The following is a 14,692-nucleotide window of genomic DNA, read 5'->3' as shown; positions in this document are numbered from 1 at the left end:
AATAACAATCCCATCATCCACGACAGCTTTTTTTTTTGAAACAGTTTTGCTCTCATTGCCCAGGCTGGAGTGCAATGGCGTGATCTTGACTCACTGCAACCTCCGCCTCCTGGGTTCAAGCGATTCTCCTGCCTCAGCCTCCCGAGTAGCTGGGATTACAGGCATACACCACCACCCCTGGCTAATTTTGTATTTTTAGTAGAGATGGGGTCTCACCATGTTGGTCAGGCTGGTCTCCAACTCCTGACCTCAGGGGATCCACCCACCTCGGCCTCCCAAACTGCCGGGATTACAGGCGTGAGCCACTGCGCCCGGCCACACAACACAGTTCTAAACACTGGACTCTCATATCTACCAACACTCAATACCTGTTTAAAAAGAAAAAGAAAAATTAGGAAGGGGCAATAACATTTCAGTGTAAGTATCCGTGATCAACTACTGCTTAACAGCCTACACGACTTTCGATGAACAGTCAAGGCAGATTACTTAATACTTAAAATGGTTAACCTTAGGGAGTAGTAAAATACACAGACACACACAAGATATTTCAAACACTTCTTTTTGCTGCTGATAAGGAGTTCCAAAAGTAGTTTTTCCAAGCCATTTCCAAATAAAAGTAGATTGGGTGTAAAGAATTGTCTATCGAAATATTACTGTTAGTATTTATTTAATAATCTCCTGACAAGCTTGCAATTACCACGTTAAATAAAAAAATTAGGATCTAAGGCCAACACTCTTTCCTCATATTCTTGATGTGAAAATCTGAGCACTCCTCTCAATAAGGAGTTACAAATACAAAACAAACAGCTCAACTGAACTAACTCTTCTCTCTCCAGAAACACAAACACAAGACCTCATAAAATGAGTGAGTTCCTAGCAGCCATAATTACTGCAACTTACTTCTCCAATTTTCCCCTCCACAGTTAACTCAACAGCTCAAAAACTATCAGTAACAAACAGCAGTCACCATGATATGGTTAGGAGTGTGGCAGATTTCTTAACCAGTAATCATAGGAAAAAAATTTTGCCTATTAATAGATCTCAAGTTTCGTGCACTTGCAAGAAACTAATTAAAAGGCAGCCGTGCACAATCTACAAAAACAGCCATAAAAACTGTTACATTTTAAGTTACAGGAAACAAACCTGCTCCTCTAATTCAGCAAGATACAACTGATCTCCCTTTACATACCCTAAAAAACAAAAGCCTTGCACAAGAAATTTAAACATGGAAGCAGAAACACACCAAGAAAAAGACATGTCAAACCTCACCTGTATGTCTGTTTTCAACCATTTGGAGTCAAGGCGAGCCTGGGCAGCCAAACAGAAAGATTCAGAGGGCATCTTTTCTCCAGCTTCCTCCCAGGTCTCAGGCCTGCAAGTAAACGTACATGTTGAAGACCTAACGCTTTTTAATAGTTTACAAAGGCACTCCCGAACGGTTTAATGCAGAAAAGGAAAAAGAGAGCAAGAGAACAGAAAGGGGGGAGAGAAGAGCTGGGGAGGTGAGTGAAGGGGGGACAGGGAAAGAGGGAAGAGATGGAGGAAGAGGGAGGTGGGGAAGGGAAATCCTCCTTCCAAGGTAGGCAGGGTGTGCCAAGTTTCTGCACCACGCTGACGAGACCTTGAGAATGGACGGTCACAGGAAGCCAAGTCACAATGTCATCCCCCTGCCCTCAAATCGAAAAGGTACACACACACGACAGGGAGCCCATCGTTTTAACGACAAATGACAGCAGCATGAATCTGCCGCTTTACCCCACAGCAGGGCGCGTGCGTGAAACAAATCACTCAAAAGGATCGCCTGCAGAAAAACCCACAGCCACCACCACTTAAGAGATGGAGAGAGGCCGGAGGCTGCGCCGCGGGCGCTCGGCGCAGGCCGCGGTGCGGCCGCCGCGCCCACGCCCGCCTCCCGTGCTCCGCCGCCCGCCAGCCCCGCGCCCGCACCGCCCCCGCCACCGGCCGCCCGGGTGCCCCAGGCCAGGACCTGAAGCGCAGGGCCCGGCCGCCTCGCCCCGCGGGCGTCCGCACGCAGCCTCCCAGGAGCCGCTTGCTCAGCCGGCGGCTGCGATCCCGGCGTCTCTCGTGGCCCGACGGGCCGACGCGGGACAGCCGCCCTCTGCGTACGGCCAATCGCAACGAGGCTGCTCCGCGGGCGCAGCCAATGGGGAAGAGGAGCCCTTCGCTGCTCCTCCCTACTCTCCCGCTTCCAGCAATCCCGCTTATCTTCCTACTTGGAGCGCCCTGGCCGTGGCTAAGGCCAACAGCGGGAGCCGGAAGGCGGGATTTCCGCCGCACGCACGCACGCCCTCACTCCCACGGAGACTGCTTGGCCCGGAGCGCTCTTAATCACGCGGCTGTGGGTGGTCGCGCTCACACAAACTGGAGCTATCCAGGGCGCGGGTCGAGTGGCGAGACCAGCTCCCCTGGGTATGAGAACGGATCTTTGTCTGGTTGGCTGACTCGGGCCTAAGAGCTTCCTTCCTCTGTGTTGAACTGAATGCAGCAGAAGTCTTGAGCAGATTACATGGAGCAGCTGTAGAAGCACGGTGCCGGGGAATCAAAGAAGGAAACAGATCTCCAGCGACCACAAAATAAAATTGAAGAAATATAAAACAATATAGGCCGGGCATAGTGGCTCACGTATGTAATTCTCAGCGCTTTGGGAGGCCGAAGCGGGAGGATCCCTCGAAGCCAGGAGTTGGAGGATCCCATGTTGGCAGACTAGGCAACATAGCAAGACTCTATCTCTAAAAAATAAAAATAAAAAAATTTAACAATTACCCAGGTGTGGTGGCACACACCTGTGATCCCAGCTGCTCGGGAGGCTGAGACAGGAGAATCGCCTGAGCCTGGGAGATCAATGCTACAGTGAACTGAGATCGTGCCACTGCACTCCAGCCCAGGCGACAGAGTAAGATCCTGCCTCTAAGAAAGAAAACTACCGGCCGGGAGTGGTGGCTCACGCCTGTAATCCCAGCACTTTGGGAGGACGGAGCAGGTGGATCATTTGAGGTCAGGAGTTCAAAACCAGCCTGGCCAACATGGTGAGACCCCTCCTCTACTGAAAATACAAAGATTAGCGAGGTGTGGTGGCGCGCGCCTGTAATCCCAGGAGAATCGCTTGAACCCAGGAGGCAGAGGTTGCAGTGAGCCGAGATTGCACCACTGCACTCCAGCCTGGGGGACAGAGGCTGCGCCACTGCAGCCTTGACTTACCGTGTTCAGGTGGTTCTCCACCTCAGCCTTGCCAGTAGCTGGGACTGCAGGCACATGCAACCACGCCTGGCTAATTTTTGTATTTTTTGTAGACAGGGTTTTGCCATGTTGCCCAGGCTGGTCTCGAACTCCTGGGCTCAAGTGATCCGCCCGCCTCAGTCTCCCAAAATGCTGGGATTACGGGTGTGAGTCACTGAACTCGGCTAATAGTAATGAACTTTGAACAGAAGGAAAGATGTTATTATTTTCTTGATTATGTTTTATCTATATTTTCTAATTTTTCTAAACATGTAAAGATAAAATTCTAAAAACTCAGTAAAACCCCAGAACAAAAAAGTTAGAGTATAAATATTTATTTTAGTTAACTTGTACAAATTTGGTTTCTGGAAAAAGAATGAAATAGATTTCCTGAGAAAAAAAATACACCACTTTGGCCGGGCGTGGTGGTTTACGCCTGTAATCCCAGCACTTTGGGAGTCCAAGGCGGTGGATCACCTGAGGTCAGGAGTTCAAGACCAGCCTGACTAACATGAAGAAACCCGTGTCTCTACTAAAAATACAAAAATTAGCCAGACCTGATGGCACCCACCTGTAATCCCAGCTACTCAGGAGGCTGAGGCTGGAGAATCCCTTGAACCCAGGAGGCAGAGGTTGCAGTGAGCTGAGATCGCACCATAACACTCCAGCCTGGGTGACAAAAGCAAAACTCTGTCTCAAAAAAAGAAAGAAAGAAAGAAAAGCAGACTGGCTGAAAGGATTAAAGAACAAAATATGATCCACCAATGTGCTATCTACAAGATAAACATTTTAAATACAGAAACAGATTGAAAGTAAAAGGATACAAAGATACAATTAAAATAGTAACCAAAAAAGAGCTGAAGGGGCTGTACTAATATCAAATGTAATACACTTTAAATTAAAGCAGGGCTGGGCATGTTAGCTCACGCCTATAATCCCAGCACTTTGGAAGGTGGAGGCAGAGAGATACTTGAGCCCAGAAGTTTGAGATCAGCCTGAGCAACATGGCATAATCCCATCTCTACAAAAAATACAAAAATTAGGCGGGCATGGTGGTACCCACCTGTGGTCCCAGCTATTTGGGAGGCTGAGGTGGGAGGATCATGTGAGCCAGAGAAATTGAGGCTGCAGTGAGCTAAGATCGGGCCCCTGCACTACACCCTGGGCAACAGAGCGAGACCCCGTCTGAAAATACAAAAAATAAAAAACGGGGTTGAGAGACAAAAAAGGACATCCTTTTTTTATTATTATTATTTTTTGAGATGGAGTTTCAGTCTTGTTGCCCAGGCTGGAGTGCAATCATGCGATCTTGGCTCACTGCAACCTCCGCCTCCCGGGTTCAAGTGATTCTCGTGCCTCACGCTCCCAAGTAGCTGGCATTACATGTGCCTGCCATCATGCCCAGCTAATTTTTATATTTTGCTATAAGACGGGGTTTCACCATGTTGGCCAGGCTGGTCTCGAACTCCTGACCTCAGGTGATCCACCTGCCTTGGCCTCCCAAAGTGCTGGGATTACAGACGTGAGCCACCACGCCAGCCGAAACCTTCATTTTAAAAAAGGCCAGGTCAGGCACCATGGCTCATGTCTGTAATCCCAGCACTTTGAGAGGCCAACGCAGGCGGATCACCTTATGTCAGGAGTTCGAGACCAGACTGGCCAACATGGTGAAACCCCGTCTCTACCAAAAATATAAAAATTAGCTGGATGTGGTGGCATGCACCTGTAATCACAGCTACTCAGGAGGCTGAGGCAGGAGAATTGCTTGAATCTGGGAGGCGGAGGTTGCAGTGAGCCGAGACTGTGCTACAACACTGCAGCCAGAGTGACGAGAGTGAGACGCCATCTCAAAAAATAAATAAAGGCTGGGTGCCAGATGTGGTGCATAGGCCTAGTTTGTTCACTCCTGTACTTAAGATATAAAACTCTAAAGAACAGTGGGAGGAGGGAGCTTCCCTCTAGAGGCACAGGAGCAGGCAAGTTGGTCCCTGAGCAGTGACTTTATAATAACATGTTACACTGTGTTTTTTTGTTTTTGTTTTGTTTTTTGTTTGAGACGGAGTTTCGCTCTTGTTGCCCAGGCTGGAGCACAATGGCATGATCTCAGCTCACAACAACCTCCACCTCCCAGATTCAAGCGATTCTCCTGCCTCAGCCTCCCAAGTAGCTGGGATTTCAGTCATGCAACACCTCGCCTGGCTAATTTTGTACTTTTAGTAGGGACGGGGTTTCTCCATGTTGGTCAGGCTGCTCCCGAACTCCTGACCTCAAGTGATCTGCCCGCCTCGGCCTCCCAAAGTGCTGGGATTAGAGGCGTGAGCCACCACACCCGGCCTATTTTTTTTTCTTTTTTAGACAGAGTCTGACTCCGTCACTCAGGCTGGAGTACAGTAGCGCAATCTTGGTTCACGGTAACTTCTGCCTCCCAGGTTCAAGCGATTCTCCTGCGTCAGCCTCCCAAGTATCTGGGATTACAGGCATGCACCACCACATCTGACTAATTTTTGTATTTTTAGTAGAGATAGGGTTTCACCATGTTGGCCAGGCTGGTCTCAAACTCCTGACCTCAAGTAATCCGCCTGCCTCAGCCTCCCAAAGTGCTGGGATTATAGGCCTGACCCACCGGGCCTGGCCCTGTGTGTTGTTTTATGTACGTTTCTATATGTGTTCTATTTCACAATAAACTAAATATTAAAACAAAGAATAACTGATAGCTATGCACAAAGGTATTTAAATTTCACCCTCACAAATAATTATTTTTTTTTTAAACAGGGTCTCACTCTGTTCCCCAGGCTGGAGTGCAGTGGCACCACCTTGGTTCACTGCAGCCTTGACCTCCCAGGCCCAAGTCGTCCTTCTACCTCAGCCTCCCGAGTAGCTGGGACTACAGGTGCACTCCATCACACCCGCCTAATTTTTGTGTTTTTGGTAAAGATGGGGTTTCACCATGTGGGCCAGGCTGGTCTCGAACTTCTGGGATCAAGGAATCCACCATCCTTGGCTTTCCAAAGTGCTGGTATTACAGGCGTGAGCCACTGTACCCGGACAAGAATTGTTTCTTCTCCTTACCTAGGTAGATACCTCTGCAGAAATGCTGGGAGATCTTTGGAGAGGGGAGATTTTTCAAATAAAAAATTTAATACTTGGCTGGGCGTGGTGGCTCACCCGTGTAATCCCACCACTTTGGGAGGCCAAGGCGGATGGATCACGAAGTCAGGCGATCGAGACCATCCTGGCTAACACGGTGAAACCACATCTCTACTAAAAAAAATATAAAAAGTTAGCCAGGCATCGTGGCAGGCGCCTGTAGTCCCACCTACTCAGGAGGCTGAGGTAGGAGAATGGGGTGAACCTGGGAGGCAGAGCTTGCCGTGAGCCGACATCAGGCCACTGCACTCCAGCCTGGGCGACACACCAAGACTCTGTCTCAAAAAAAAAAAAAAAAAATTTAATACTTTGGGATGCCAAGGCAGGTGGATCACGAGGTTAGGAGTTCAAGAACTGCCTGGCCAATGTGGTGAAACCGTCTCTACTAAAAATACAAAAATTAGCCGGGCTTGGTGGCAGGTGCCTGTAATCCCAGCTATTCAGGAGGCTGAGGCAGGAGTATCGCTTGAACCTGGGTGGCAGAGGTTGCAGTGAGCTGAGATAGTACCACTGCACTCCAGCCTGGGCAATAAGAGTCAGACTCTCTAAAAAAAAAAAAATTGATCTAGTTCTAAACCTCATTTTGAATCCACCCATATTGCTCTGAAATACATTCATCTTTTCTGTGGCTAAAACCTTAAACCCTAGCCAGTAACTCCTATTGCACTTAAGGAAATCCAATCTTGCTGTGGCCCCTGAACAGGCTGCTGCTTGCCCATCATGGTGCCTCTAGTTTGTGTAAAATGCATATGTTATTTTATAATAAATCATACAAGGCTTTTTTAGTTCTAAAAGGCTATTATTCACTAGTTGCTGTGTGAATCAGTATTTCTGGGTGCATTAGAAATTATTAGAGTTGATGCCCAAGACTCATCTCCACCAGCACAGGGGAGGCATCTGCTTGTTTTATGGTCTGTGACTCTGGGCCTCCTTCTGCTGGGCTCAGTCCTGAGGTGGGTCTGACTCAGCTCAGAGCTGTGCACCCCAGCCGTCCTCCCCAACTTACATGAGTGCTCTTTAGGATGGAGCTGAACAGCGGCTTCTCAAAACCACTTGGCCCCATCACAGGCCCTGAGAACTGATTGGGTCACTCTGGTGGGCTTCCCAGCCCTAGCCAAGAAGGGTTTCTCTAGGGAGCCTGGCCCCCACTCATGAGACCTGGAGCCCCAAAGATCCTGACCAGAGGCCTGCCTCCTCCAGAGAGGGGCCACTCACCCCCACCAAGCTCCCTTCACAGAGACCCATCCAACAGAGCTGAGGAAAATCATGCCTCATAAATGAATAAATACATAAATAAGGATGCCGGGGACCTATGGATTTTGTAATTCCTGAAAGAGGGCAGAGTGGCTGGCTCACAGCAAGCGCAGTAGGAGATACTGCTCACTGGCCAGGCTGTGCTCTGTCTCTTTGCAGGGAGCCCTAGGGGACAAGAAAAGCCAGAGGAGACCAGCTTGCCTAGAAGGTACCTCTCCACCCCTTCTCTGGAGTTTCTGGGACATGAAGCCCACCCGAGGGACACGTGCCTCCTTGGGAGTTGTACCAGGCCTCCTTCCTGATCTGGCCATCCAGTGGTTTTCAGTGCCAGAAACAGATGAATAAAATAGGCCCTTTATTGGATGTTCTTCAGGAACATGCACACTTCTTTGGATATTTCCATCGGTTTATCTGTAGTTAAAGTTAAATGCTGTGTTATATCGAGTATTGGTGAAGATGTAGAGCTACAAGAACTGTCAAGCTGGCAGTAGCATAAAGTTGTATAAGCACATTGGAAACCTGTTTGGCAGCTTCTACTAAAGCTATATCTATGCCTACCTTCAGAAATTCCATCCTAAGCATGTACACAAGAGAAATGAGTGCATATGTCCACAAAAGGACATATAAAAATGCTCATTGCCATTTCTATTCATAAGAGCCCCAAATGAAAACAACCTAAATGTCCATCAACAGGAGAGTGAATAAGTGGTGATACAGTCACATCATGGAATACTACACAGCCAAAAAAGAAAAATGAAGTGGTAGGAACGTTCAACGACATGGGTGAATAGAGGGAGCCAGGTATGAGAGACAGTGCACTGTACCAGCCCACTTAGATGAAGCGCAGAAAGGCAGAACTGATGATGATTGGTCAGAAGAGTAGTTTCCTTTGTGGGAAAGTTAGATCAGGAAGGAGCTCTCTGGGGTACTAGAAATCTGCCGTATCTTGGCTGGGTGCAATGGCTCATGCCTGTAATCCCAGCACTTTGGGAGGCCTAGGTGAGAGGGTCGCTTGAGCCCAGGAGTTAGAGACCAGCCTGGGCAACATAGTGAGATCCCATCTCTACAAAAAGTTAAAAATTAGCATGGCGTGCTGGTGTGCGCCTGTAGTCTCAGCTACTCAGGAGGCTGAGGCAGGAGGACTGCTTGAGCTCAACAGTTTGAGGCTGCAATGAGCTATGATTGTGCCACTGCACCGCAGCCTGTCACTTCAGCGACTCAGCCAGACCAGTCACAAAAAAAAAAAAATAAAGAAAGGAAAGGAAAAGAAAGGAAGAAAGAAAGGAAAAGAAAAGAAACGGCTGAGTGCACTGTTTCACATCTGTAATCCCAGCACTTTGGGAGGCCAAGGCAGCTGGATCACTTGAGGCTGGGAGTTTGAGACCAGCCTGGACAACATGGCAAAACCAAAAACACAAAAATTAGCCAGGCATGTTGGTACATGCATGTAATCCCAGCTACTCAGGAGGCTGAGGCATGAAAAATCCCTTGAACTCGGCAGGCGGAGGTTGCAGTGAGCCAAGATCGCATCACTGCACTCCAGCCTCTGTGACAGAGTAAGCCTCTGTCTCAAAAAGGAAAAAAAAAAAAGAAATCTGCTATATCTTCACCTAGGTGAGGCTATCACATACACTGATATATATTGGAATATGTGTGTGTGTGTGTCTCAGTGTATATACCAAAATGCACATTAACAAAGATTCTGGCCGGGCGCTGTGGCTCATGCCTCTAATCCAAGCTCCTTGAGAGGCTGAGATGGGTGGACCACTAGGTCAGGAGTTCGAGAATAGCCTGGCCAATATGATGAAAGACCTCTCTGCTAAAAACACAAAAATTAGCCAGGCATGGTGGTGCGCTCCTGAAATCCCAGCTACTCAGGAGGCTGAGGCATAGGAATCGCTTGAACCGGGCAGGCTGGGGTGGCAGTGAGCCAAGATCGGGCCACTGCACTCCAGCCTGGGTGACAGAGTAAGACTCTATCTCAAAAAAAAAAAAAAATATATATATATATATTCCATTAGTAAACGTAGAATTACTGAACTATAAAAATCAGCATTTTGGCTGGACGCCATGGCTCACACCTATAATCCTAGGATGACACTTTGGGAGGCTGAGGAGGGCAGATCTCAAGGTCAGGAGATCGAGGCCATCTTGGCCAACATGGTGAAACCCTGTCTCCACTCAAAATACTAAAATTAGCTGGGTGGGGTGGTGCGTGCCTTTAATCCCAGCTACTCAGGAGGCTGAGACAGGAGAATCAATTGAACCCAGGAGGCAGAGGTTGCAGTGAGCCAAGATTGCGCCACTGCACTCCAGCCTGCCAACAGAGTGAGACTCCATCTCAAAAAAAAAAAAAAAAAAAAAATCACCATTTTGTGGTATTTAATTAATTTATTGAGGCAAAGATGGCAATGGATGAAAATACCGTATTAGATGAGAGGATGATGGGGGATGTTTGCAGTGAAGGAGTCAGTTTCTCACCACCTGAATTATTTGAACTTAGCACCACTAAAAGTGGAGCAATCAGGTACAGAGTGCCTCCAGACCTGATGCAATAGAAATCACTGACACCATCTAGTTTTTTTTTCTTTTTTGAGACAGAGTCTCGCTGTGTCACTGAGGCTGGAGTGCAGTGGCATGTTATTGGCTCACTGCAATCTCAACCTCCCTGGTATAAGTGCCTCAGGCTTCCGAGCAGCTGGGATTAGAGGAATCTGCCATCACACTCAGCTAATTTTTGTATTTTTAGTAGAAACGGGGTTTCACCATGTTGGCCAGGCTGGTCTCCAACTCCTGACCTCTAGTGATCCGCCTGCCTCAGCCTCCCAAAGTGCTGGGATTACAGGGGTGAGCCACCGTGCCAAGCCTATTTCATGTTTTAAATATTAAAAAGTAGAACCTGGCCAGATGTGGTGGCTCACACCTGTAGTCCTAGCACTTTGGGAGGCTGAAGTGGGAGGATTGCTTGAGCCCGGGAGTTCAAGACCAGCCTGGGCAACAGAGTAAGACTCCCTAGCAGGGAAAAAAAAAAAAAATTAGAAATTTTGTCTAGGATGCTGTTCAGAAGAATTAGAATAGCAGGTCTGAGACTACTGTCCTCAGAGAGGGCTGCTTGCAAAGCTGGCATCTGGGAACTTGGGTTTAGAGAGGTGTGTCACCATTCCCTACCTAATAAAAGTGGCTCACTGTGCCTAAACTGTTTGTACACACAACACAGTTTATGTTGCTTTCCTTTATTTTATTTGTTTATTTATTCATCGAGACAGAGTCTCCTTCTGTCACCCAGGCTGGAGTGCAGTGGCATCAACTCAGCTCACAACAACCTCTGCATCCCAGGTTCAAGCGATTCTCCTGCCTCAGCCTCCTGAGTAGCTGAGATTACAGGCATACACCAACACACACAGCTAATTTTTGTATTTTTAGTAGAGATGGGTTTTCACCATGTTGGCTAGGCTGATGTCAAACTGCTGACCTCAAGTGATCCACCCACCTTGGCCTCCCAAAGTGCTGGGATTACAGTCGTGAAGCACTGCGCCTGGCTGCCGCTTTCCTTTGGAATGCTGCTGTTCTTTAGAGTGAGACAAGGGTGAACACTGGTGAACACTGTCTGGGGCGGCCTGGTGGACAAGAAGGCATTGGCCCAGGCCCTGAAGGAGGGTCAGATCCGCGGCGAGGCCCTGGTCGTGCATGAGTCAGAACCCTTTAGCTTTAGCCAGGGCCCCCGAAGGTTGCACCCAATCTCTTCTGCACCCCCCATGCTGCGTGGCACAGCGAGCAGGCATCCACCGAGATGCCAGAGGAGGCGGCGCAGGAGATCCGCAGAGCCGTATCCCAGACAGGCTGAAGAACTGTGTCAACAAGGACCATCTGACGGCCGCCACCCACTGTGCCAGCGTGGACCCCGCCATTGTGCACCCTGAGCTCAACGGGGCCACCTACATGTACCCTCAGGGCGTGGTGGGAGTGGCTCCCACTGACATCCCAGCTGCTGTGAAAGGTATCCTGCACATCGCCGTGTCCCTATCCCACAGCCTGACCCCTGTGGCCCACCCGCCCCACAGGGGCCCCTTCTCCTGGCCAAACCGTCAAGCCCCAGGCAGATAGAGAGCACGCCAGTGACCAGTTGTAGCCCCGGAGGATCTCTCCAGCCCGGGCGCCTGGGCGGAGGGCCCGGAAACCCTCAGACCAGAGTGTGTGGAGGAGACACCTGTGTGGCAGCCCTGGCACTGCAGAGACTGTCCGGGCTGTCAGGAGGTGAGAGGGGGCAGCGCTGGGCCTCGTGTCGGTTGTCGTCATCAGTCTTATGGGCGCTCTGCCCTGTGTCCTTCGCCTTCCTCATTAAGCAGAAGTCAGTAGTTATTCTCCCACGAACATTCTTGTCTGTGTACAGTTTTTAGAACATTACAAAGATCTGTTTGCTTAGCTGTCAACAAAAAGAAAACCTGAAGGAGCATTCGGAAGTCAATTTGAGGGTTTTTTTTTTTTTTTTTTTTTTATGTTGGAACATGCCCCGGAATGAGGCAGTTGGCAAACTTCTCAGGACAATGAATCCTTCCCGTTTTTTTTTTTTTTTATGCCACAGAGTGCATTGTTTTTTCTACCTGCTTGTCTTATTTTCAGAATAATTTAGAAAAACAAAACAAAGGCTGTTTTTCCTAATTTTGGCATGAACCCCCCCTTGTTCCAAATGAAGACAGCATCACGAAGCAGCTCCAAGACGAAAAGCTTGGGCGCTGCCCAGCTTGCCCGCTGCCCATCAACTTCTGTCCTGGGGACACAGAGGGTGGCAGCATCCCCGCTTGCACCAGTGCCATCCTGCTGATGTGGTAGGCTAGCAAGATATTGGTTAAAATCATGTTTGTGATTGTAACCATCTGTATGAATTATTTTAAAGAAATAAAAATCTGAGAAAAACAAAAAAAAAGAGACAGACAGTGAGGCTACTAAGCAGGGTGGCCTCAGGCAGTGGCCTCACAGAACTGCCTGTAGACCTCTTAAGAGCGACTTGGCCACTGCAAGACAGGACACAGTCAGCTGGGTGGGCCGGGCCCAGGACAAGTTGAGGCTGAGACAATGGAACTTGCACCAGAGATGCAGAACCCTTGAAGGAGTGGACATCTCAGCCAACACCAGCATCCAGGGCTGAGTAGGCACAAGAGAAGACCCCACACAGTGTGGTCAGAGTGAGCTGGAGGACCTGAACTCAGGCCCCAATGCCGCTCCACCTCTGCCAACCTCACTCTGGTCTAGATCCATATTGAGCTCTTGGGCTGCGAGGTGTTACTATTTCACAGAGTAGACAGACAAAAGCAGTCCACTGTTGGCTGGGCACGGTGGCTTATGCCTGTAATCCCAGCACTTTGGTAGGCCGAGACAGGCAGATCACCTGAGGTCAGGAGGTGAAGACTAGCCTGTCCAATATGGTGAAATCCTGGCCCTCTAAAGATACAAAAATTAGCTGGGCGTGGTGGTGGGTGCCTGTAATCCCAGCTACTCAGGAGGCTGAGGTGGGAGAGTCACTTGAACCTGGGTGGAAGTTGCAGTGAGTCAAGAAGGCACCACCGCACTCCAGCCTAGGCCACAAGAGCGAGACTCCGTCTCAAAACAAAAACCAGCAACAACAAAAATTCCACTGTCAAGACAGCAGCATGACCACATGCTACATCTCTTTCTTCTATAGAACATCATTAGACATACTAAAATCAAAACAAAAAAAAATGTATTTTGAGACAGAGTTTCGTTCTGTTGCCCAGGCTGGAGTGCAATGGCATGATCTTGGCTCACTGCAACCTCCACCTCACAGGTTCAAGCGATTCTCCTGTCTCAGTCGGCCGAGTAGCTGGGATTACAAAAAATACATATATTTTAAAGCAGAATAACAAATTCATAACTAAGCATGGAGTGAAAGAGGGGACCCCCAGGGACTTGAAATGGTAATGTTTTTCTTTAAAAAAAAAAACAAAGAAAGTGTGCAAAATGGATGTCTTCCTGTCACTTCGCACAGCCTACTGTCATAGCGCCCTAGCCCCAGACCCCAAACTCACTGTCCTGCTCGGGGACCCCCAGAACACACTGAACATTGAGGACACACCAAGTACTCTCCTATCCTCATCCCATTCCTGCAGTAAATGGCTAAAAGAATAACTCAGAAGAGAAGCCAAAAAGAAAATGCACACGGGGAACAGGAGAGGCGAGCAGAGGCCACAGCCTGGAGGCCTGGGCTGATACGCTGCGAAGACATGTCTCTGGGGGCTGCCTGCGGGGAGCAGTCTGCCATTCAAAACACACCTAGACAAGCCTCTCCTAGCAGACAAGGGCAGAACCAGAAATTAACACATGTGGGGGAAGTTATACACCACAAATAGACAGTAAAATCCGTGGAAGAACCAAGGGAATGGTGAAGCAGAATGTCAGGAAAGGACTTTATAATGCACAGACCTTAGAGAAATAGAGAAGCAACTGAGACAAGAATCAATTTGAATCCTTGGAAATAAAAAATGTCATGACTGAAATTAACAATTTAGCAATTACTGAACTGACACCTGAACAGAACTTGTAAAGCGTTGTGTGTGTATGCCTGTATACACATGCTCACACACACATACAGAATGAAACTTCAGAATATCAAGGACAAAGAAAAAGAGAAAAAAAGTGCCAGGGAGAAAAGATGATGAATGATGCATATAACAATGAAAATCAGGCCAGGCTCAGTGGCTTCTGCCAGCACTTTGGGAGGCCGAGGCAGGTCGACTGCTTGAGCTTAGGAGTTCAAGACCAGCCTTGGCAACATAGCGAGACTTTGTCTATACTAAAAATAAAAAAATTAGTCTGGGCGTGGTGGCTCATGCCTGTAATCCCAGCACTTCGGGAGTCCAAGGCGGGGAGATTACGAGGTCAGGAGGCTAACACGGTGAAACACTATCTCTACTAAAAATACAAAAAAAAAAAAAAATTAGCTAGGCAGTGTGGTGAGCACCTGTAGTCCCACCTACACAGGAGGCTGAGGCAGGAGAATGGCATGAACCCAGGAGGTGGAGCTTGCAGTGAGCCGAGA

General features: G+C 48.6%; 1 pseudogene; it reads left to right on the top strand.

The window, feature by feature from the left end:
* Positions 1–10,043: 10,043 nt before the first annotated feature.
* LOC134738292 (C-terminal-binding protein 1-like) lies at positions 10,044–11,767 on the top strand (annotated as a pseudogene).
* The last annotated feature ends 2,925 nt before the right edge of the window (positions 11,768–14,692 follow it).

This window comes from Pongo pygmaeus, chromosome 16 (genome assembly GCF_028885625.2).
Source record: "Pongo pygmaeus isolate AG05252 chromosome 16, NHGRI_mPonPyg2-v2.0_pri, whole genome shotgun sequence".
NCBI classification, from domain to species: domain Eukaryota; kingdom Metazoa; phylum Chordata; class Mammalia; order Primates; family Hominidae; genus Pongo; species Pongo pygmaeus.
The sequence above is the reverse complement of the archived record's forward strand: the minus strand, read 5'-3'. Positions and strand labels throughout refer to the sequence as shown.